General features: G+C 39.3%; 1 long non-coding RNA gene across 1 annotated transcript in view; it reads left to right on the top strand.

Annotated features, from left to right (window-relative positions):
• The window catches only part of LOC311012155, a 54,641-nt gene that overhangs the window by 24,802 nt on the left and 3,709 nt on the right, over positions 1-26,130 (top strand). Inside the window, exons 2-3 of the long non-coding RNA XR_014596996.1 lie at positions 14,595-14,671; positions 16,340-16,384. This is a non-coding gene — a long non-coding RNA (uncharacterized lncRNA). The remainder of the gene's footprint in view (positions 1-14,594; positions 14,672-16,339; positions 16,385-26,130) is intronic.

Below are 26,130 nucleotides of genomic sequence, written 5' to 3'. Positions count from 1 at the left end.
TAAAACTGGCCTGATTTCTATTTATAGTGTTCAAGCTCTGATTTGTCAGTGATCTAATTGGTTACAGGTGTTCTCGCATGTGCAAGGTGATTGATAATTGCGTGTGGTATTTCACTTGCAGTGTTCAGCAAACAACACACACACACACAGACAGGCTTTTAGTTTTAAAATATTTGCCGAACGTAGATATGTAGTTAATTGCAAAAAAAGTGTTTTCGAATGAACATAGTGTAAAGCAGAAAAAGTTTGTATGCCTTAGCATAGCTGGTCATGACGATAATGCCACATGTTACCACTATTTGTATCTCAACAATTGCAAAAAAAAACAAGTAAAAAGTGACCAGATACAACATGGAAATGATAATTATGTGTTGATGCTTTTTTATTTTTAATGGAGGGATTTTTACATTGTGTTGTTGGTACTGAATGCACTTAACATATCTGAGTTCTTCCACACTGGTTATGTTCTGTCTTGTTCACCTAAATGTCATGTTTCTCTCAAAGTGGACACAGTTCCTTTCCAATGTTGATTTGTTTGTTTACTTATATTGGAAAAAAGTGACTTTTCATGACCTGGCTACAAATGGATGGATAAAATAATAGAAATTTTAATCCAGAACAGTGTGAGGATGAAAAGAGGCAAATGAAGCTCCAGTTTTTGCATTGAAATGTGGGAAAATGTGTAAAAGCTGCACTTCATTAAGTCGAGTTCATTCTTTGGATCAACTGCATAAGCAGATGGAGAAAGTTCCACTGTTTGGTGGATCTTGCTTTTTAAATGATTTACTGGCAGGGCACCACAATAAATTAAGATATTTGTGATGAAAATCAACGTCTTTGGCAGCTCTCAAATTCTACTAATCGAAAACACGATGAGCAAAACGCGTTTTAGCTGAAAGATTTTCGTCCCTGCCAAAACTCTGGAAAAAACATTGTAAAAACCAGGACAAAAATTATAGGTTGCTGAGTAAACAATTCAAACCCATGATACTTCTTACTGTACACGACTGCTGTCATGAGTGTGGGCCCGCTCTTGTCGATCTCATTTTGGTTCTGACGGTCAATTTCTGTGTAAACATGTTGTCGTGACTTTGACGTGAAATTGCTAATGGAAAATCACTTGAGTCGCACCTGAATCCTTTGTGTACGACTGCTGGGAATACACACGGAGCAGCGGTTGGTTGTGCGGAGCCATGTGCTTGTGGATATCTGTTGGCATCTGGCTCTTATTTCCTTTCTCCATGTCACAGGCGCAAAGGCTTTAAGCATGAGTCACAGCCCCCCAGACCTCCCGGGCATCCCGGCTCGCCTCTGAAGACACGATACTGAAAATGTCACGATCATTTTGCAGAATTACAGTAACAGGGAGACATAACCTTTAAAAAAAAGTCATGTTTTAACACCATCGCGGGGCATTTGCCCTCAACACACGTTAACAATTAACTAGATTGAATGTTTTCTACTTCTTTTTTTGCCGTCTTGTCATGTCGGCTTCTGTTTTCATGATCACAGAGCTTTTTGTCTCAGTGGTGAACATTTAGAACGAGACTAAATGAACCACAACTTATTTCTCTTCACTGTTTTTATGTTGTTGCCTAAAAGTTCTTCTGATGGCACAGGATATCGGTGCACAGGAAAACAAACACGCACGCTGTCTTCAAAATAAGAAAATAAGCCAATGAGACGTCAGGAGCTGTACCACTTGAAACATGCAGACTGGGTTTAATGTTCGCTGAGACAAATAGATCACAGAACAAAAAAGACAAAAGACACATGATATTATCTCCCTGTTTGCACTCATTCTGTAATATATTCCTCCACAAATATTGTTTTGATGCACATGCCAACACGCATATACTCCTGTTTTGTCCTGTTTTATGGACTCTTCGTGCTTCGCTGTGGGAAGTGTGGGAGCAGCACTGGGGCCAGAGGCCATGCTTTGTTCTCTGTCTGTTGTGGTCTGGTCCAGTCTGCTCTGTAGGGGCTGTTTCGAGGAAGGTGGCCATAACAATGATGCGTCGACCCGCCAGCGACTTGCAACAGGCGGTTTGGCAATTTCCACATTGCATTCAAAATCTGCGTCATTGATACTTGTTGAATATTTCAATGTGCAGGCTGAGGCAGTGTGCCAGTTATTCCAGCGGATATCACGAAGAGGCTACAAAAGGCTCAGGTGCTGGCAGGGTTTTTCGCTCTGTTGAGCTGCGACTGGCTCGGCCCCGATTCTTATCTAATCCAGGACGGGATATCTGGATGTGGAGGAAATACAGTAGGCCTCCACTTCCAGCCCTGATAGCAAAAGTTGAACTACTTATATGGAGACTTTGAGTTTTCTTTTCAAGGAAAACATTTTTTTAAGCCAGGAAGTTGTAAAGTATTGAGAGGTGAACTAAAGCACTGTTAAAAAATATGTAGAATAACACCAGTCTTATCATTTAAGTACACACATAGAAGTATATTCAGCCAATGTACTTAATATAGTAAAAGAGGACCTCTTTGTGCAGAGTGGGATCTCTTTTATTTTTGTATTATTACTGATGCATTTATTATGTTTGATTCTATAAGTAGCATTTTAATGTTGTAAATGGGAGCAAACTTTAACTTTGTATTGTGTAGTGTCATCTGTTTATATCTTATAAACTGATTTTTCAAAATCTTTATCTGTAAAACAATTACAAGTTGTAAATAAAAAAAAAGGACTATTTCCCTCTGAAATGTAATCTAATGCAGTACAAGTGTAAAGTAACATGTATTTACAGTTGTGGATTAACCTTTAACACAGTCAACAGATTGTCAACAACAACACATCAAGGAAGTGAGTTCATGGACCGGTGCTCCGAAAAGGAAACATTGTGCAGCATGCTGTATTTTCATTAATCAGTGCGTTGTGTTAATTAATAGTGTTTAACTATGACTGCACTTGTTTTGTTACGTGGCCAAACCCCTCCGGACCGTTCGATTCTTTTAGATCAGTAAGGCAACATTAAAAGTACTTTTTTATATAATTATGTTTTAAATTAAATGTCAGGCCTCGTGCTATTGACGTTTCCTCTCTAAATCTCTTAATGATTAATACATGGGACATAAAGGCATACACGTACATTCCTTCTTCACTATCCCTTTATGGCCTCTTCATCCCCATCTACATACACAAATATAGTATTAAAACTAGCAAGCGGACTCCTGAAAGACATAAATGTGTACTTTTTTGTAGCGTACAACTGAATGCATAATACGACTGACGTCCTGTAACTCTCCTTCATATCAAACTCAAGGTCATACACTCAGTATTTCCCCACACCGGGGGTCAGACAGCGCAGCCTCCGCCTGCTTCTGGTCTGCTCTGGTACAACTGTGTCCTTGTCCAGTCAGCCAGCTGGTCCTGACTGTCAGCAGGACCTCGGCTCGGCCGGCTGATGGCGGCCAGATGGTGAGGCTCAGACACACACACACACACACACACACACACAGTGAGATGCGTGAGTAGTACATCCTCTGTAGCTACCTCAGACGACCTTACTACATGCTGCTTTTATTTCAGGAAGAGCGCAGAGGGAGAAACGTGAACTCCGGAGTGAGATCACTGAAATGTGTAACATCATTTAAACACCGTTACAGATTAGAGGCTAGCCATAACAACGCCAATACACTTATGAATGAGTCACTGTAGTTTTTGAACGTGCACTTATTGTAGTAAAAGGAGAATGTAATCCAGTTTGACTTTTTTAATATGTAGCATGTAAATAACAATGACTTTTTTCAGAGTTTATTACTTTCCATTGTTATGTATTTTTTTGAGTCATTTGAGGGGGCGGTGTCCAACGCTGTCTGGATTTTCTCCAGATCTTTCAAATAAAATTACATTTTGTAAATGTTTTATTATGTTGGATGATGCAAATCATCATCAGTCACACAACCAGATAACGTGTCTGTGTAGGCCACACAAGTCAAATCAAATTATACAGAGAATTTGTTTTACCCTTTAATGTGACAAAATGTATTCCTGTCACAGTTGAATTAATTATATTGTTCAGTAAGGTCCAATACCCGAACTTAAGGCTTAATTATAGCTGACAAAAAAACAGTACAAAAAATTACTATAGCAGTCAATACACGTCAGTACAATCACTGAAACACAGATATGAAAATATGGTTTTTAAACACGTTGGATTCGGTACAAACATCTGCTTCATTGTTAATTTTGTAACACCAACATGACGTGTGTCATGTTTGTGTAAACTCGATTATTATCACCTCATATTACCCGTCATTACTCACATTAATGAAAGGGTCGGACAGCCCCTTTACAATGCCATGTTTGACCAGCTGAACTCCACCGCTCGTTCCCCAACAACGGCCGTGACCTTGCTTTAGGAAGACCTGATGAATCCTGGTGGGGAATCCAGCGCTAATAGAAAGTGAAGTCAATCAAATAAGAATAACAGTTCATTTTTCTTTACTTTAGCTTCAGCTTAAGTCATCTGGCCTTTTCCCCCATGTTTGGCTGGTGTTTACCAGAACAGAAGTATTTTTCTTCCCCTTTTTTCCCCTTCACTTGGACACTCATCAGTATTCTGCTCTGGATGGTGTTGCCTCTGGAGAAGTGGACTGGCAGACGGCCGGGTGCTCAACTGCAACCATCTGGGGATGCTTGAACATTGGTAGTCAATTCAACTACGATGTGCTTCTTTTTCCCTTTGAGTGATTTTTACTATGGTACTTGTAAAGAGTCTTTCTTAACTTGTTAACTTGTTTTTCCTCTTAAAAAGGGATGAAAATGTGCAATTGTTTCCAGACTTTTATGTGTTTGTGATTTGAGTAGTAGTACTACAGAAAAAAACAAAACAAACAAAAGTTTTGTCACTTGGCTTCAATTCAGTTCATCCATATTTGTATGTATAGGTTGAAATCATGAAATCACCCATATGCTCTTTTTTTTTATTCAAAGGATAGGGCTGTCCTTATTTCAACCATTTTCAAAATAGAATTTAAAAAATGACCAAAACCAACAAGTTGTCAGTTATTTTGTTTTAATTCACTTTCTGTCTTCCTTATCTTGTCGGTAATCTTTTTTCATTTAAAGTTTCTTTTAAAAAGGTAGATTACAAAGTATATTTTACCAGATGTTGCTCAAACTGGTGTGAATAATGCATTTGTTTGGGACTATTTTTACCGGTGGATTAATACACACATAAGTAGTGAGTGCAAATCACATGAAAAAACCAAACCGATGATGTGTTTGTCCACCTGTCAGTGGCACTCAGCGCAAAACCAGTGTTCCAACTGAAAATGTAAATCTTTCGAAAATATGCCATGAATATAAAGTTGCTTTTTTTTTCGAAAAAAAAAAGGTCTCAGTAATTTCCTGGAACAGCTGGGCTCTGTGTAGCTTTTAGCATACGTTACTCAAACAGGAGTTTGGGACTATTTTCCGCTGCGGATTTATAGGAGTGAATATTTAGAACAGGATACACATACACAATGTATATGGTGGTCATCATAATGAAAACAGATGTAACCCACTCCAATATTGTGGTTCACTAATGTGCTTTTAAATAGACAATTCTCAATTATTGACATCGATCAATCATTGGTTTTGTTTTTTTCATGGAATTTGGACAAAATACTGAAGTACACTGCATCTTTTAAGTTTCAAATAATGGATTACTTAAGATTAAGCTCCATATTTGGATAGGCAGAACAATAGAAAAACTGTCCTTTTGATAAATGTGAAAGAAGTAGTGTTTCATATTGTTCTCCACTATTCATGCAACAGAGTTTTACTATCCTCTGCGGCGACACGTTGGATGACTTCCCGAAACCTTTCCTGAATGAAAATGATATTCATTTTCTCTCCCTCTCTTCTGAAGAAGGATCTACAATAAACGGCTTTACAGTAGGGACCACCGTCCATGCTCATCATACTGACAGTCTCTGTTTGTTATTCCAGGCAACCCCACCGCCTGATAGACCTCCAGCACCCGCAAGCAGTCCCATTCAAACTACGTCTCTCTGATTCCCCGCCACAGACCGTTCCCTGAGACTTAATCTGTCCGTTTTCTGTCCTTTTCCTGCCTCCCCTCCCTCCTTGTTCAGCTCATTTACCCGTGAGTCATCGCTGTGGTTTGGACTGGGGATCAAGAGGGTGCAGATGGATGAATACGTCTCGAAACAGGAATGGAGTTAAACCCGAGGGTTAAGGGAAGCCTGGAGGCAAACCGCTACAAAATGTCTTGCCTTAATTATGTGCCAAAGTTGCCGTCCAGCCAATTTTTTTTTAGTTGGTGGTGAAGGAGAAAGTGAAAAACCAGGATGCACCTTTTTTTTTATGTGAGAGGAACGGTCCATCTGGGGGTAAATCCATCAGCCATGTGCATCCACCCTTAAAGGCGTGGTTGTGATGTGAAGTTTAGCATTGAAGAGGCAAAGTGAATATTTGCTCCAGCTCACTGGAGAGTTTCCTTTCAAAGTGACCCCAGAGGTATAAAAATACTGATGAATGATGACACTTAAATTCTACAAACAAAGCAATTGGATGTGGAAATAAAAATGATGACCAATGAGAGATTAAAACCAATATTTTGGATTCATTCACATTCAATTTTGCGCCCAATTAAAGTCATCTGGCTAAACTGTCCTCTCCGAACATCTGACCGCTGTTTCTTGTCCGAGATGGCTGTTGATGTAGATGAAGTTTTGTTTCTTACTTCACTTTTCCAGATTTGACTGCTTAAAGGTTGAGTAGGTGATTCTATTCAGAATCACTTTCTGTTATATTACTTGAAATCCTTGTAACATACCGATATGACATAAAAAAAAATGTCTTAAGTGGCCTTGGCAGGACTTTAAAAACCACGTCCAATCAAAAAAGTCGGGCTGGAGAAAATAATTGGATGGCCTGCCTGTCTGTCAATGCTTACTTCCTGATTGCGCCTTTTTCGGTTTGGCGATGCGTTCAAAGTCTCTGTGGTATTTCCAAATGACCTACTCTGCCTTTAAACTGCCATGTTCCCTTGGGATTAATCAATCACTTCTTCCTTATTTTTTACCTTAGTAAGTAAATTCAAACATAGAAATGAACCAATTTATGAAAAGAAGAAGAAAAATAAAGTTTAAAGAAAAAACGGATAATGGGCTGGAACAGCTCTTGCAACCAATCTCACTGTGTGAAGATCTTTTTAAGTGGAAGCTTGGCAGTGTGTTATAGCTTCTATTTGAGTCTCTTTGTATTTATGCTGGTGAAAGCAGCGGTCAGAGGTATTATGTTATCAAGCAGCCGGTCTGTCCGTCCATAGTCGCTCCATCCGCCCACTCCATTTTCCTAAATTATATATTTCTGGAATGACGGGAGGGAATTGCTTCAATTATGGCACAAAGGTCTACTTGGACTCAGGGATGAACCGATTAGACATTTTTGTGTCCACAGGTAACTGTGACCTCACAAAACATAGTTTGGACCATAACTCATGAATCTATGCTAATAGTGACAATTTCACACAAATGTCTAACAGGGAAAAAAAACATGAAGGAATGACGTTTTTGGACGGACAAGGATATAAAATGCAACGTGTCTGGTCGGCAGAGGCATACAACTGAGTAATAGAAGTTTAATTATACATCAGAACAGCACAGCAAACAACCATAGGTTTCCGTGCAGTGTGAGTATTTGGGAGGTCCAGCCGATCCTGATGTCGATGCACTGTGGTGTTTTGGCAGCCTAGTTTATGAGCCTCGTGCTTCTTGTTGAGCTAAGGAGATGAGGGCAAATATAAAGAGTTATGTTAACGAAGCACAAGTGGCAAAATGCTTCTCATTATGCATTTTAACATCATATTTGTTTGCTAGTTTGCTAGTTATCTCTAACGCAGTGTTGCAGGTGGCAGCAGCAGCAAATTGTCTGAGAGTCTGGACAGGCTTCCATTCATTTCACTAATACGTTTAACCATTAAATTTGGCCTAATTGGTCGCGTTTTTTTTCATAAAACAGACTTGACAAACGGGGCGAATCAAGTAGCCACCCACCTTATAGTCCACCATATTAAAATATTTAATCTTTATCTGCAGCTCATTAAGCTGCTGGAAGTTAACGTAAACCAGATCGCAGTTAATCTCTGCTCTAGTCAGCCCTCATTATAAAGCAACAGGGGAGAGATGCAGCAGACCTGAGCCCCAGATTGCAGCCCTGTCGTCTGCGTATGCTTGATGTGGGAACATTGGTACTGACAGGGACATATATTGTTACAGCTGAAATTGCTATGTTGCACAGACTACCTTTGTTTTGCTGTTGTTTTCCTTCGGAGGGGGGAGAAAGAAAAAGCGGCCATTAAAAGAGACCATTATAATCTGCACATGAATATATATATATATATGTGTGTGTGTAAATATAATTTGAATGAATTTATTAATTTAAACTTTTCCAATTCCTCTACAAACACATAACATCAGTCTAAATGCAGCCCCACTTTGACATTTGGCTGCATGATTCTGCTGAGGTTGTTAAAATGTAAATGATTTATTTGTGAATGTGAACAATTCCACGATGAGGTTGTGATTTTCTTGTCACCCTCCATGGCATATCCAATAGATTGTACATGCTTACTGTGTGTTGACATTTGTGATCAGGCTATTATTTGAGATGGTGACAGTACGTATTTTTGTTGACATGACAGAGAAGAGCAACAGGAAAAGGTTGTATTCACTGCTTTTTTTGTTGTTGCAATATTGTTAACCCCACATGGACAACCTCTTGTGTAAAATTGGTTCTCAGGATCTACAGTATAAAATACACACAGCTTGCTGAGGAATGAAAAGGTAGCTGTCAGTGAAATTGAGCAAGAGAGAAATGAATCTTTTCTCAACTGCCAGTGTGGCGTTAAAAGTGCCTCCTAAAAATTGTCCGCGCCCTTGATTCTCCTTTTTAATTCCTTTCCCTCTGTGGAAAAGAGGCACGTATGCCATCTGGTTACTGGAAAAGCCGGTCGACCGTGTGGAAAGTCTGCTTTAGAGTGGCATGTGTGTGTTTCTGTAGATGTTTGGAGGGAAACCTTCCTTCCTTGACTCACTGTTTTGACTCTGCCCTCTAGCACATTGTGCCATAAATCACCACAGTGTGGAATTTAAACCAAACAGGATTTCATGAAGTAACCATGCTGCAGCAAAAACATCTTTCACTGTAAACTTCGAGGTGTGTGGAGTGTGTGATGCTCCTTTAATTCCTGCTAATGGGTGTATCTTTTTAATGTAAAGCAGTCTCAAGGGAAATACATAACGTCAAAGAAAGATTTTTTTGCCTTAATTTCCCTGTATTTATGTTTATTATATGTCTTTATTTCTTATTGTATTCACTTCATGCTGCATTTCTTTAATGGAAGGATTTATAAAAATAAAGTTGAATTAAATCCCCACGGTTCTGGAGCGAAGCGTATTGCTGCAAGAATGTGGAGTGATTTTTGATGTGATTTTTCAGCCCATTCTCATTCCCGGTGAGTTAAATACGGTCGCTTTTTCATGCACCGATGCACAGGGTACCTTTCAGCATCTCTATGAGATGCACCGGGCTTTCAAGTAAAACCATTTGCATTGTTATTCGACGCTCAGAAACTGGAAGAAAAAAACCCCCACACAAACATAGGACTTTCAACGAGTAGACCAGTGTTTGAGTCCTGTGTTCGTGTCCCAAAGTGTTGGTTTTACAAAGCTACCATACTTATTTTTCAAGAACATCACCTGTCTCTTTCCGTCACTCCCTTTTTCATGCCACAGAAACCTTCTGTACCCTCCCATCAGGACCAAACCCCGACCTGGGGACCCCTCCCTCTAGAACTCCATCCACATTAAAAACATTATATTTAAAACCCCTTTAGATCTGCTTCTAATGTGTGACTAATGTTGTGTTTTTTTCTGTTGTGTGTCTGTATTTTAATTGTAAAGTGACTTTGAATGCGATGAAAAGTGCTCTATAAATATATTTTTATTGTGAGTGGTCTATCCAGTGTGTTAGAAAGTGACACGAAGGGTCCCAATCAAACTGCACTATTTGACGAGTTATTGGGATGGGAATGTGTGAAACTTTTTGGAGTGTGGGTATCTGCAGTTGTTGTTATTTCTGTTTTTAATAAAAGAGCGAATTCGTAAGGAATTTACAAATAACTTTTCGGAAGGTGAGGCTGAAGAATCATAAATATTGAGTATTTTTCAGACTGCAAATATCCAATGTTATTGATTATTAATGCTGGACTTGCTAAACTTGTCCTAGAATTCACCTTATCATGTCTGCTCCACCTCTGTCTATTATTCAGTTCTACCCTGATTGCAGATTCCCGGCAGCCTCGTCTTGTTTTTACATGCCCTGGAGAAGCTTCTCCAATTAATTCAAGGATTTTTCATTTCTGCAAAACAATGTGCCTTGTTTTTTTTTGTGTGGTTATGATGCATTGATCTTAGAACTAAGTAGAAGTCTGACCTCTCTCTTTTTTGGTCGGACCTTTTATGAATCTAAATAAAATATCAAAGCACAGTTGTGTAATTATCATTTTAAAAGAAATGAGGTTGTGAGTACACGCCACTGAGGGAAAATCTTGGACTGACTCACTGACCTCCATTAGCATCATTGAGACCGTTTGATATTCTAAACAAAGCCTTTTCTTTTTGTCATGTCATCATTGACATTCAGTAAGAAAATCAGCCTTCCATTCGAGGTCAATGTGACTCTCATCAGGGCAAAACGTTCCCCGCAGAGAACTGCCGACCCCTGGTGAATCCATTCATATTGATTACGAACATAGTCAAAGGCATTGTAGTCAGATGTTAATGCATGGAAATGAAAGCTGCAAAAAAAAAAAGAAAAATGTGTGGCCTTGAATGTGAAATGCAGTTTGACACGTAGCCGGGAGGATAATGATGGCACAATCTGGCATCCATCTAGCATGGTGTGATGTTTAATCACTGGTTAGGAATAGTCCATATTTTTTTTCACGCTCGAGCAGGTGTGTATGCTTGAAAAGGGTGCATTATCCATTAAGTGATGCATGTTGAGTGGATAACACTTAACATAATGTGACACTCCAATTTAACTGTAATATCTTCTGCGTGGGAAGCATTTGCCCCTCTGTGAACATGAAAAGTAGCTGTAGAAAGTTTCTAGTCCTTCATCAAGCCAGAGTGAAATAAAAACAGTGACAAGACTGTCATTTTCAGGCATATATTCAAATCCATTACCAGAATGGCATTAGCGAAGAGAAATAGTGTATAAAGTCACCATCTAAAATCACTGTAACCACTACAGAATTCTGTGGGGAAATATTTCTGACAATCCCATTTCAAGGCTCTGCAATAGGCTACAATACATAGCAATACAAGGAGGCACAAATCAACTGAATGGAAATGTCAGAAACAAAATTGTTATAATACATTTAAAAACACAAACTGCCCATAAAACCCTAAATAAAATCCAAAAATCATGAAATACTTATTTACTGTAATTTTTCTGAGTTGTGAGTAAAATGGATTTCAGCAAAGGTTGGCAACCCTAGCCCGCTTAGCTTAGTTTAGCTTAGCTTAGCATAGCATACAGACTATAAACAGGGGGAGCCTGGCTGGAGGTAACATTAGCTAGTAAGCTTAGCAGAAATCTCCCCAATTTACACATTATAACACATTATGACTATTCTGTAGAAAAGGTTTTCCCGTTTCAAGTCTAAAGTAAGCTAAGCTAAGCCAAGGTTAGCTAAGCAAAGCTAAGGTTAGCTAAGTTAAGTGGTTGCTGGTTATAGAGCTTCCTACTGTCCAGACATGAGAATGATATCAATTTTCAACAAACAATGATTGGTTTTAAAAATGTAAAATGTAGACTCTATAATCAACATTTATCAGTTCGATTTTCCTCTTTGAATCATTATTTATTTATCTATTTATCAAACATTTAAGCACAAAAGCCAAAAAAATACAGAAATTCACACAAAGGACAAAACTTGACATTTGGCTTTCTAACACTTCATTCCAACAGCTGGTCTAAATGTGCTCTCTTTAAAAACACAGTCCACTTCACACCGCTACCTTCCCACTTGACATTTACAGGTCAATCCACTTGTACTGAATTATTATTATTATTATTATCACGATTTGTCTCTCTTTTCATGAAATGCAAATGTAATAAATACAATAAATAGGAACAATGATAATAACAGAATGGATACACAATAACATGACTACAAATAGTTAAATACAGGATATTAGATGCATGTAATAAAGTATAAGTGATCTGGTAACTCCCTCCTTATATTCCACCGTTCTGCAATGCCAAGGCAATGCATTGATTGCCTGCAATTAAAGCAATTTTAGTATCATAAAGAGTAGGCTTTACGTCTTGTAATGTTGCCCCTAGCAAGTCTGAGTCAACCAGGTGTAATGACTCCTTTGATATTTTTTAGTCATGTTTCGAGTCAGGCAGGGTTCACGCCATCCAAGAACATAATGTACTCGTCGTTGTTGGCAACCGCAACGGTGTAGCCTCTTTACATATTGATTCCCATGTAGGTGAGGGGAGATTTTATAGCAGTTCAATATTAAATCTGGAATAAGGTTATGATTTCAAAATGATGTGGCTGTTCGTGGGTGTCTGCAATCTTAGGAATGACTAATTAATTGGCGCTGCACACCTTTTCATGGGCTCCTGGCATAAACATGTTCTTGAATTTGTTTCTGTGTATGTGGTTGTGTTTGCGTGTGTGTGTGTGTGTGTGTGTGAGAGAGAGAGAGTGAGGCAGAGATAGATAGGGAACGGTTGAGTGACTGCGGGTGTGTGTAGGGGTGTGACCCCGGTGACTCAGCCACCAGCGATGTTCTCCTTCAAGGTGAATGAGTCACAACCTCCCTCCCTCCGGAGATTTCTTCTTTCCAACGGATATTCACTCCTCCAACGAATATCTGCCGCGCCTTCGGTGAGAGAAAAAAAAAGTAGACGGCATCGCAAGACACGCACATAAAATAAATCTGTCAAATGATTTCTCTCCACCAATGTACAAATGGATTGTGTTCAGCTAGGTAATTATAAAACAGCTGCAGATTAACATTTGCTTTTTTGATGCATGACCAAGAGGTCAGAGCGGTTCATGCAAATCTCAAAAGTCATTATGATAAACTGCAGTCACCTGTCTTTGGAATCCAAACGGGCGCCAAAATGCATTTTAATTTCAGATATGCATGATGCTTTCCCCCCCTTTTGATCACAATCATATACATCCATTAGTGTGAACTAATGGAAAGTGAATGAGCTATACTTAAGTTTAGGTTCGGTTTGTTTACCACAGTGCATTCCTTTTTGGCTCACTGAAAAAAGATAACAACCACTGAACCATCTAGTTTTTCTTCTGTGAAATTAACACTCTGGCTCGCTCCACCTTCCTCCATTGCTCCTGCCTCTCCCTCCTGTTCCAACCTCTCCTCCTCCTTCCCTTCCCCATCTCCTCTCCACCTCATTCCTCCCGCCTTTTCATCGGCATTGTCCCGCCATTAATGTGCCCATATGCGCTCTTCCTCTCGAGCCACGGCTCACAAGTGAAATGGATTCGCCGGCTGAAAGTTATTTCAACACATCTGTTCTAAATAAATTGTGCCCTGAAGGGGAGAAATGAGAAATAGGTCTCCGTTTGAGCCAGGTGTTCGACCCAAAATGGTTTTTTAACAACATATTCCTGTTACGACTGTATAACAATTTGATTTCCGGAGTGCCCGCGGAATGCTTTATTTGTATTTGTTTGCGACTGAAAAACCTCCATTTAGAGCAGGATGTATGTTTCAACACGTCGCGCTGCTGCTGCTGCAGCGGCTCAATGAGCCACTTGTTGAGAGTACCACAATGCTGCTCTGAGAAACACAGGAAGAGAGCAAACAAAGAACAGCATGGAGCAGACCTGCTTTTCGGGGTGGGGGGGGCATCATTTGGTGAGGGGTCACAGGAGGTTAGTTTGATCGATGGGTTAATGGCTTCCCTTTGTCTCTAATGGGGCGAATGAAGGAGGAGACGGAGGGAGAAGAAGAAGATGTGGCGAGACGGAGGAGAAAGGAATCGAGCTGAGGCTGATGACGGACGAGTGCGACGTGCATTATATGGCAATTTTCAATGGCAAACTTGAATTGTCCCTGTGTTTATTTTTAATCTATTTAGTTGGATTTTCTTGCCCACCACAAAACTGTAAGCAGTGAGATATGACGCAAATGTTGACTTAAAACTAAATATGTGGATCCAAACATAATAGGATTATGTGCACGTCACAGCTGAGTCATGAATCCCAAAGGGAAGGAAATAAAAGAACTACTTGCAAAAAAACAACACAAGAGAGCTGAAAGAGAGTTTTTGTTTTTATGTTTTTCAATTATTTCGCAAGTATTTTAAGCTAAGTTTTGAAATGTCATAAAAAAGAAGAAAATAAATGCTAATAAGATGTTTACATCAACTGGTTCGGAGCGAATATACAGTGTTATTGGTTCAGAAGTTGCTTGACAATCAAATCACATCTTAGTCATCTACGGGAGGAAAAAAGAGCTCTTCAGGAATCTGTTTCAGTTGAGTAAGTTTTAATTGTCCTTTCTTTCAGCTGCCACGTTCCAGGTCATCAGGAGAGGAAGACGAGCAGTCAGACGTTGTGGCTACATCGACAAGATGATCAGTCATGTGAGTTAAACGTTCTCTACATGAAAATGAATAACCCATTTAGCACATCAACTCTTTTTCCTCAAAGGATTTCCATTTAGCTTTTCTTCCATCTGTAACCTGTCCTGCTGTTAAATGTATATACCACGAGGGGAAGCTGGCAGGTTGGGGCAAACTTCCGATCAAAAAAAGTGAACGCTAATTGATTTTTCACCGCTATTCCCACCGGACGTCAGGTTCTTGTTTGTTTGATTTCAACACCTGCTGAGTCATCAGCGCCTCCTGGACACTCTGTATTGTTAGCAACCGAGGCAATGATGCTGTTATTGTTTGTCATTCTTCATGTGAGTCATTGTGGCAAAATGTACCGTCTGTCCTACCACTGAAGCTGTTTTGGCTACATTGCCAGGTGTTTATATTTCTGTCTGTCTGCGGACAGGTTTTGTCACCGATAGCAACACAGTCACGCAAATGTACAGGTGCGTAGTTGAGCAAGGGCACAGGAAGTAGGGGTTAGGAAGTGGAAGTATATATATATATATATATATTATATATATAAAGATCTGTTACTTTCTAACTTTCTAAATTGCCCCCAGCATCTCCTAAAATGAGGAGTAGCACACAGTCATGGAGCGGGAATAAAACATAATAAGGAAAATAGAGATTGAGAAGAAAAGTAGCAGACAATTAAAGACACAGAGAGATATGAATACAGCGTCTGCACATATCAAATCATCTAATTCCTTTTTCATTTGGTTTCCATGCGTCTGCTAACGGCACAAAGGGTTGAGCCCATTAACGTTAACATCTCAATAGACATTTCAATAGGACGGCTTCAGATGCCTTTTTTGACACCTGAAATAATGTCAATTAAAGCCACTTAAACAGATAATGACGGCGCTCGTCGCTCTGATTGAACAGGCTAATGACGTGGGAAAAGAAGGTTTTACAGCAAACGCTCAGGAGTTCTTTTGAGGTGTAATTTTGGGCTTTTACTTAATAAATGACAGGACTGGTTTTATTAAAAAAAATGACAGCTAAAGGATGTGGTTTTCTTTGCTGTTAATAAGCTCCAAGTTCCACTTGTGAGGAACGAAGACTGTTTACAAGCTCTCAAATCATAGAAAAGTGGTAGTTAGGTTGGCTTGGTTCTATTTATGATCATTTGTAGCTTGATGTGGAACTGGACTTTCATGCGGTACATTTGATTTGACTCCTTTTTATACTTTTGTTTTTTTCTAATGAATTCCCATCAGTCTGCATTTCGTCTGTGTTCTCAGATTTGGAAAAGTCCAAACTATTCCAATGTTTCATAGTGATAAGGTTATGTAATCGTGCTGGCCTTTTGTTTATGTTTTGGCAGGCCCTTCAGAACAATAAAGATTGAGTGTTTATAAGCTGACTGGCTGTTAACACTCTCACACACATACTTCGCGGAACAGCGCTCTGCTGAAACCCACCGAATAATGGGAAACCCTTTTTTTATGTACAGTACAGTGTGAATTCTGTATTTGTATCTGGATTTATTTATGTTTTGCTGCACGAATTGTTGACTCACATTGCAGGAAACGCTTACATGAGAGTAAACATTTCTAAACAGGAGAAGTCATGCAGGACACCTCAGTGACCAAACTTGTTCCATTCATGCTGATGTGTGGGTTGGGTTTGTGTTATTGTGTTCTATTGCAGGACTCATCACTCACTTCAGATGAACGTATCCATCTATGCAGTCAGGTAACACTTTCAAATATATTAATCTGCTCATTAGCACTGTATAATTATAGTTATAAGCACTCACAGCACTACATTATTATTTGTTTTATAATGCATTATAATCACGGTTGTAATGTGAATGTAAGTTACATCTGTTAAGCGGCGGCATTAACCGGCCCTTCTTTCCTTCCCTCTCATCAGTTAAACAAACCGAATACGCTAGTCTTTCATATTAGAGCCAGTATCATAAATTACTACAATTATCAGAACAATACGAACATTCCGGCTCCCTCATGTGGCTCAAAGGTGTACTGCAGATAATTAAATGTTAAATGAGAGATGAAAGAAAATCTGCAAATGTATTTGACCACCCCAATAAAATCTTTCATCCAGTCTTTGGGTATGATGGTCTTATAATCACATTATAATGCATTACAGTGATTGTAACGTGGTACATAAATATTATAATATCATACAAACGTGGAAATAATAATACACTTTAATACTTCTAAAGCATTATTAATATTAATGAGTACTTTAATTTATCTAATCTATTTTGACATGGCTTGAAAGTTAGAACATGTTAAAAACATTTTTTATAAAATTAATAAAAAATTAATCAAAACTTGGCCTAATAGAAACAAATAGCTACTAAGATATATTGTTATTATCTCGATACGTAATTTAGACTTAGACTCAATCTTTAGAATGTAGTGTTGTGGTGTGTGTGTGTGTGTGTGTGTGTGTGTGTGTGTGTGTGTGTGTGTGTGTGTGTGTGTGTGTGTGTGTGTGTGTGTGTGTGTGTGTGAGACTGTATTTATGCTCCAGACTCGTAAAAGGCAAACTGTAATCACTACCGGCGCTCTAGAACACCATCGACTACACAGAGACACCATCCTTCATAAAATGTTCTGACGGAGCGTAAAATCAATACTCATCCCAGAAAAGTGAGCTTATCTGAGACCTCTGGGCCGTTTCTTTCAATACGCCACCGTGTAGAAATCAAACTGATGGTGTGTCACTACAAAGATCAGAACCATGACACACTTTGATAATAAATGTAGTTCGACTCAGCGCCTCGTTTCCTGGTAAGCACTAGCAAGACTTTGAAAAAAGTTTACTCTCTTTTAGTCAGTGTTCTGGAATTATTGTCTATTTTGTTTCCACACGTTAATTCTTAAAAACCATAGACCCAAGGACACAAAAACACATAAAATGCAGAAACTGAATATTATGTAAAAATGAATCCTTCATAATAATAATAATTGATAATTTTAAGTACAGTTTTTAAATAAAATATTCTAAAATAAGTTAATTCAGAGGAAATAAATAAAATAAAATAAATAATTTTGATTACATTAATTTAATTTAATTTAATTAGCTTAGGGCATCATCTGTTGCACAAAAACACATAAAATGCAGAAACTGAATATTATGTAAAAATGAATCATTCAGAATAATAATAATTAATAATTTAAGTACAGTTTTTAAATACAATATTCTAAAATAAGTTAATTCAGAGGAAATAAATAAAATAAATAATTTTGATTACATTAATTTAATTTAATTTAATTATCTTAGGGCATCATCTGTTGAATTGAATCAAATACAAACTATATAACCTTTATAAAAATAGTTCCAGCTTTAAAAGTAAACATCATTGCAATGTAACAACTAAGCTGCTGTTCAAATCACAATAAAACATGTCACCATGTACAGAAACATGTGTTTTTGATGCTCATTTTTTAGCCACGCTCCTGCCCTTTAGCCTCTTCACTTCCAAGAATAATGAATGAATGTCAGCACCTCAACCTGGACGCACAACATGTTCGGTACATCGTGTGATGAAAAATAGAAACGTCTGTCAAGTGGATGGCAGCTAATGAGGCAATTATGGAGACCACCCTGCCGGATTACATGGCAGATGGAAAAATTGAACAAATAAACGTTCCTGCAACTTAACAAACGGAGAGGCAAACAGGGCAATTACTGAAGCGCGTCATCCCACAGGTATGTACTGGAGTTTGTACTCTGCTGTGATAAAAGTGACAGGGAGTCAAGGTGACTGGGGTCGATGCCAGAACGAACATGGAACCTTTTTTCATCGCGTTGTGTTGCGTAAGCATCTTTTAACGCTGTTGGGACGACACGATGCGTTTGGAGAACCTGAAGGAAAAAAGGGAGATATTAGTGCCAGACTATCCAATAAATGTGCTCTCCTGCTGGCTGAATTTCATCTGGTGTTGCTATAAATACTCAGATAAACTCGCACAATGTTGGGTGAGGGTTTTGTCAGGCAAAGGTGTGATCACACAACAGCAGAGAGAGGCCTGATCTGTGCCCAGACAGGCGTGTCTGTTCCAGACAAAGTGGCTGCCTTTTAAGTGTCTCTTGGCACCATCAGTAATAATACCTGTTGGCTTGGCTTGCTCCCTTCATGCACACAAACACATGCATGCACAGACACACATGCAGGTAACGCATATGTCCTCAACTCTGCATGACAGTTTGATACCTTCATATAGGCGAGTGAGACGGAGGTTACCTGGCACAGAGAGACTTATTTTCTCCTTTGTCTCTCCGAAGCCATTGATGATAAAGAAAAAACACACCAGCGTATATGTCTTCCATACAGAACATTCGAGCGAAACCCACCAGGCACTTCTGTTTTAATCTTTCATGAGGTGTTGCTATAGGAGCGTGACCGGGTCACAGCCGGCGAGGGACGGGCGGGTTAGCCATGTGATATCAGCAAACAAGCTCCAGGGGCCAGACACAAACCTTGGGGGCGTTTTAATTTGAAAAATTAAAGTAATTGGAAAGGGAAAAAACAAAATAATAACAGTAATAAAAAAAAAAGGAATGTTACAGTCAAACACTTTTGTCCATGAAATATGTACAAATAAAACCCACATTTGCAAATGATTGATTGCCACTTAAATGTAATATCCCTTTGCCCTTTAAAATGTCATTTTAGGAAATATGCTCGAGCTTGTGTCGAAGCAGTGACTCCCTGTCCATTGTTTGGCCACTTGATTGGGTAAATGTGTCTGATGATCTTCTCGGCGGTCTCGGCAGGTGTTTGCGGTCCGTGGCGTTGCTGTTCCCAGAGCCACACTGTGATGCAGCTGGTCAAGATGCTCCCTACGATGCAGCTGTAGAAGCCGAGGCCAGCTGGGTGACGTTACACATCCAGGTGAGGTCATCACTCATGTGGGCGACCAGGGATTTAAATCTGCTGACCCTGTTCACCTCATAGTCCTTCCTCATGTCAATCTCTCCAATGGCTCAGAACTGTTGCCTTTTTTATGAATCATGCATGCACGTACTGTATTTTCTTTATTTATTTTTTTATTGTTGTATAATGATTGCAACCTGCTGCCGGCTGCATGTTTTGAATTTTTACAGAACAAGAATGTTTTTTCTTTCTTTTTTTTACAGTAATGCTGTACAAACTTTAAAATCTCTGAGCCCTTTGGAACAAGTCTGATTCATTTTAGTCCCGTATGCACTCAGGTCAAGTAAAGCGTCATTAGTTTACAGCACTAGTTATTACCAACATTATTATTTTTTATTCCATTTTATGTATTTAGTGACTGTGAAGCAATAAATATTGTACTTTATATAGTGGGGTGACACCTTTGTCTCGGTGCCTGAAAACCTTGTGGAGGAGACCTTTCTGTTAGTAATTAGTCATTAGCAGACACACACACACACACACACACTCAGAATAACACTGAGGGAAAATGTGCAGCTCTTAAGTTTCAGGCCACCATTTAATTACGTGCACCCAGTCTACCATTTAATTGCCTGTACAGCGGAGAGCCGATAGTCTGTATAGTTTCCGTAATCAAAGTGACATTACCCCTTCACTGTGTGTGTGTGTGTGTGTGTGTGTGTGTGTGTGTGTGTGTGTGTGTGTGTGTGTGTTGGGGGTATTGATTTTCAGCTCAAATAAACCCTGGGAAATTAATACAGCTCTCTCACACCTCTGCTCTGCACCACCGAGTCCATACGTCATCCACGCACATATGCAAATACACACACACACACACACACACACACACACACACACATTACGCTGTGTTTATGTGAGCCATTTATTTTTAGACCAGAGGCAGGATATTGGGTTTCATTAAATGTCCCAGACCCCTTTCTTTTCCCGTCTTACCCAACCGTTCCTCCATCTCCCTCTCTCTCTCTCTCTCTCTCTCTCTCTCACACACACACACACACACACACACACACACACATGCACACACACACACACCGAGTCCCAAGGGCAAGGTGGTGGTGGTGATGGTGGTGGTGTGGTTTCCTGCTTGTGTTGTGACGTGAGGCAGTACGGCTCGATGGTAGAAAGGCCTCTTTGTGTCTGACCGTCTCTGCCTTTCCACTGCTGACAATTATTTTCCACTCCAACCCTCAGCTGACAGTTTTGGTGTGCAAAGCCGCTGTCGTCATTCTCGCGCTGTTTTAGAAAGAAAGAAAAAAAGAAAGAAAGAAGGAAGACATAAAGAAAGAGATTTCGGCAGCTGCGTCTTTCATTTTTCACTACTCTGAGTGTGACGACGGCTCTGGGAGCTCACGGGCTGGAAATGACCTCAAAGAGTTTGGGCTGAGGCTTTCCTTTCATTGCCGTGTTTTACCAGGCCACCCAGAAATAAGTTTATTTTGTTATTTTTCATTCATCAAGTATAAAGATCATCAACATCCACAGTACAAAGAAAACTTTTTGCGTGTAAACTCTCCAAACTGAACCACCAGCCGGTGTACACAACAACCCAGTGAGCCTAGAAATCTGTCATGAGTCCAGTTGCTCCGTTACACATCACTAGCCCCGTCTCATGGGCCTCCCCAAATCATCTGATGTGGGTTTTTTTATGGGGCCAGAGCAGAAGCTGCGGTGTCAACAGTCATACGGGTGTTTCTGTTGCAGCTTGGGCAGAGACTGTTTTCTTTCTGTCCTCACAATCGTACCCGATCACAACAGGATTCTTCCACGGAGCCGATGCCAAGAAAAGCTACCGCGGATCATTAGCCCTCTCCGCCAGACATCCACTTTTTTTTCTCTCACAGTCATTTGCTGCTTTTACAAACAGAGTGTTTCCCCAAGGTGACTCTTGCTCTCTGTCTCCCTCTTCAGGAACAATAGCCTGATCTCTCAGGAGAGCTTTAACATGCATGGCCGTCTTTTCAAAGCTCTCCAGCGTCTCATTTAAACCTGCGCTTGTCAATGACTCCAACCGCAGCGCTGCCACTCTCATCATGGTGCCAAAAGCTCTCCAGAATCACAACGTAGCAAAAGGCTTAAGATTCATTTAACTCTCATGAGTTCGAGTGATTGCTATTGATTTTGTCGTGACTCCATAACAAGATGCCCGATTGTGAATTGTCTCTCAGTAACGCATTTGATCTTGCACTTCAAAAAAGAAAAGATAACAGCGAGATGAAGTGTAATGTTGCTAGCTGGTTCGTCCCTATAGGCTAATTCTCCAATCTTGTAGAAGAAGAGTCGAAAACATGATAGAAAAATTATGTTTGTTTTATGCATTCATTCATGAGGGATATTATAGTATCTCTGTGCAAACAGATCTGATGCTTCATCAAGTGATTTCTTTGCTAATCTTGTTTCATTTGCACTTGTTTTTATTGACACCCAAAATATAACAAACATTTTTTTGGGGGATATTTTGACTTTTTTCTTTAAGTAAAAGTTACATTTTATGTACATTTTGAAAATGTGGGTGGAAACACTGGTCATAAGAAACAGACCATCATTTGACAAGCCAAGGTTCTCCTTGGTTGTTATGTAAATTTTGAAACTGCACTTTGGGGACTGCTGTACATAATCTCGTTGTTCCTGTAACAATGACAATAAAAGCAAGTCTAAGTCTAAGACATGAAATTGCTCTCGGAAGTAATTTCAGGTGATTGCGTTGCACTTTATATCGAGGAAACTTGGAGGTCTTACACCGCGTTGTCAAGATAATCAAAGTCTGCCGCGTCTCCCACAGTGAGCGATACATTGCCTGTTGATCAGCACCCAAAATGAGTCCCAGAACTCATTTGGCGTAAACACAACTTTATTTTCCAGCAGACGCGGGCAGGAAAATAACGGCTTCGACAGAGTGACGTTAAATAAATCTTTAAACTCTATCACTGTTCCAGTTTACTGTCAAGTGGTGAAGCTGTAAACAAGATGGTAAATAGCAGGCCACGCATCTCTCTGGGCTTTTATCCAAACCATTTTTTTCATCACCATTGTTCCATTTTTCTAATCGGAAGATTAATTTCCTGTGGGAGCCGCACATTCAGCCCGGTGGAATTATTAATCATTCAGACACTTTGTATTGAGAAGCAGGTGAAACGTTTTATGAGATCTAGAGAGACTATTAAACGAAACACAACACCTCGTCTGGAGATGTTAACCAACAGACATGTTCAATATGATATATTGGCTCTCTCTATAGATCTGATGCCAAGGTTACTGAGAGGGAGCACTGCCGAGACAACGGGGGAGATATGGAAGCTGAAACATAAGTGAGGGTTAAGTTAACTGCATAGAAGAAAAGGAAATAATAATAATAAAAAAAGTAATCTGATAGACAGATTACTTTTTTTACAGATCACACATCTCTACAGTTTCATTATCCCGGCAGCTGTTCTCTGGGTATGACAAAAAAGTTCAATCTGCATCGTAAAACAAACAAAAAAAATGCAATGTTACAAACCCCCAAATTATTGTACATAAAACACACGGCCAAAAGAATGTGAAAATTACTTTTTCATTCATTTGTGATGCCAAAACCAAGAGCATAAAAGGCAACCTTCGCTCTTCTGCAACCGTCGCTCCCATTCAGCCACAAGAGCATTAGGGAGGCCAGGCAGCTGCAGATGTTGAGCACACAGTCGGTGCTCAAATTCAAGCCAAAAGTGTCTGATGGTGTTGAAGATGTTGACACAAATGTAATGCACACTATTGTCTAAAAATATAATTGTAGCCCAAAGCTAGAGCAGTAAAGGTGCTATGTATGAGATTGGCAGCATTTCTATTACCTCTCAATGGTTCTCAATGGAAAAGACAGATTACTGACAAAAAGGAGCCAAACTGACTCAGACCCTCTTTGGCCGCGTTATATAATTCTCCAGCATTGTATGTTTGACTGTGTAAAGAAATCACACCATCGCTACGGAAACTGGTTCATTCATTGTGTTGCTTTCTCCTGACTTACTTTACGAGGCTCGGCCCCATTTTCTCTTTTTGCATAGTGCCTCATGCACTTACAGCACAAACCAGCGTGGTTAAACCGAGACACAATGGCTGGATTTGAATGAAAACGGCGAGGGACTACAAATAGAAGAAAGTGTAGCCGCAGCATTAAAGCCCTCAATAACTAAACCTCCTTTGATAAAATGTTCAATGGAAACCTGAGTGGAGGAGGTAAAATGAAGAGTTTTATTTATGTTTAATAGAGCCATGATAAAAGGCAGAGCTCACGTTCGTAATGAGTTAGTCACATTTTCTTTCTGTGTCAAATTCATAAAATTTAAAGCATCTATGATCAACATATTGATCAAACAATGTTCCAAATGACAATGTGAAAGGGGGACGTTTGTGTACCTATTACTGATGGTATCATTACTGTAATTGCAAAGTGAGGGCAAAGGAAAATAGAGGTCAATTCAAAAGAATATTGGTGATTAACTAAATGTTGTCCAACTTCATGGTACCTTTCTCTATTTCCTGCCTGTTTTCTGCATCAAGTGTGTTTCACTAGTGAATTAGTCTCTTGTGTATTTAGTCTGTGTGCTCTCTCTGCCGTTCTGATTTGTTCTTAGTTTATTTTTTTCAGCCTTCTCCCTCAGTTTTCTGTCGCCAATGTGATTGTTCTGTTTGGTGAGGCAGTGGCAGGGAAGCTGTTTTTTTTTTTTGTCGGAGCTAAACTGTGCTGCCCATGGTGATGAAAACATATCCAGGAACGTTTGTGGGTTATTTCACGGTCTCGACAGGGCTTTAAAAATCCTGAAAGATCAGCTCTCCCCTGTTTGTTGTGACAGCGCTGTTCTATGAAACGGCTCAAACGGGGAAAAGAAAACAGCACGAAAAATAACAATTTCACTCCAAGGCAATTTTAGATGATATAATGCACGGTAAGTTAAACTAAATCCAATGCAGCTTTGGAAACCAGGAAAATTAATTTCATGAACAAATCGGTAGAAAAAGGAAACCAAAGCAGAGAGCAATGAGATATAAACAGAAGAAATAAAAGCTTTAAGAAACACTAATAAAATCTGTATCTGAAAATCTGTTTCAAAACATAGTTCAAAAAGTGTTGATTTTTTTCCTTTTATCTAGCATTCTGTATGATTCACTCAATAATAACACAGACATACAGTAAGTAGGTGGTGCATATTCACAGAGGTCAAGAACTTGAGCTTTTCCCATGTTTCATTTATTACCCCTCTTCACTGCAACCTTACACAAAAGTGTTTTCTTTGATGGCGAAGAATAATAAAAACCTTTTGCATAATTCCTCTTCAAGTAGATGTGCTGCCGTATGAAGAGCCGTCTGTATGATTTAGAATAAAATAGAGTAGATATCCTTTGAAATGTTGTTTAAATCCAACTTGAACTTGTAGAACGTGTATAAACAGCAGAACAATTTCAGGACATTCTTTCTGTGTGTTTGCACCATGAAATGGCCACAGTTAGGTTTAGACAACAAAGACTTGTTAGGTTTACGCAACAAAGACTAGTTAGGTTTAGACAACAAAGACTAGTTAAGTTTAGACAACAACAACTAGTCAACTGGTTTAGTCAACAAAGATTAGATAGGTTTAGTCAACAAAGTTAGACAACAACGACTAGTTAGGTTTAGACAACAAAGACTAGTTAGGTTTACACAACTAAGACTATCTAGGTTAAGACAACAAAGACTAGTTAGGTTTACACAACTAAGACTATCTAGGTTAAGACAACAAAGACTAGTTAGCAAGCAAGTACAGGAAAACATGACGTTAACATCGTGGTTTAAAGTCTTGCGTTTGTTTAACCAATCCTACCCTTCCACCCGTCATAAGTGGTCTTTCTCACCTTTTTGTTTGTTTCCTAAAGTTAAAATAATTGACATTAGTTGTGTGTGCATTGAAAATGAAACACTATATGCATTTAATTTGTGTTGAACAAGACTCTGCCTTATGTGAGGCTTCCGTGTTTGCATGATATTGTATTATGAAGCGTCACGTCAGATATATTGGAGCTTTCAGAAAAATCTCAGTTTCCATATCTTAATTACAACTTGGAAGTTGATGCGCATACTATTTATTATTATTATTGGCACACAAATCATCCCCAGAACAATTTTCTGTCATTTATTTCTCCCTTTCAAACACGAAACTCTGACAGCTAAAGATGGATTTGCTTAAAAATGCCTGTGTTCAGAAAAGTGTTCACAAACAGAATCTGTAAATGTATGATGGCAAACAATAAGAGATGTGTTGTAGAGCTGCAGTACACCAAGTACAGTGAATGTGTCCTGTGGCCTGTGTGTTAATGGTTCAAACTGTTTAATGAGTCAATCCTCCCACATTTTGACTCGTTGCTGTTTCCTGCAGCCTTTATTCAGCTCAACCCGACACACTGTACATGTGATTTTCAGCGCCGGAGTTAATTCGCTGCTAAATGGGAAACAATGGAGTTTAGACAAGTCATTGTTATGGAGGTCATCAGCACCGAGTGCACTGGTACACATGTGTGGGCGGAT

The sequence above is a fragment of the Eutrigla gurnardus genome (assembly GCF_963514095.1).
Source record: "Eutrigla gurnardus genome assembly, chromosome: 4".
NCBI classification, from domain to species: Eukaryota; Metazoa; Chordata; class Actinopteri; order Perciformes; family Triglidae; genus Eutrigla; species Eutrigla gurnardus.
The sequence above is the reverse complement of the archived record's forward strand: the minus strand, read 5'-3'. Positions and strand labels throughout refer to the sequence as shown.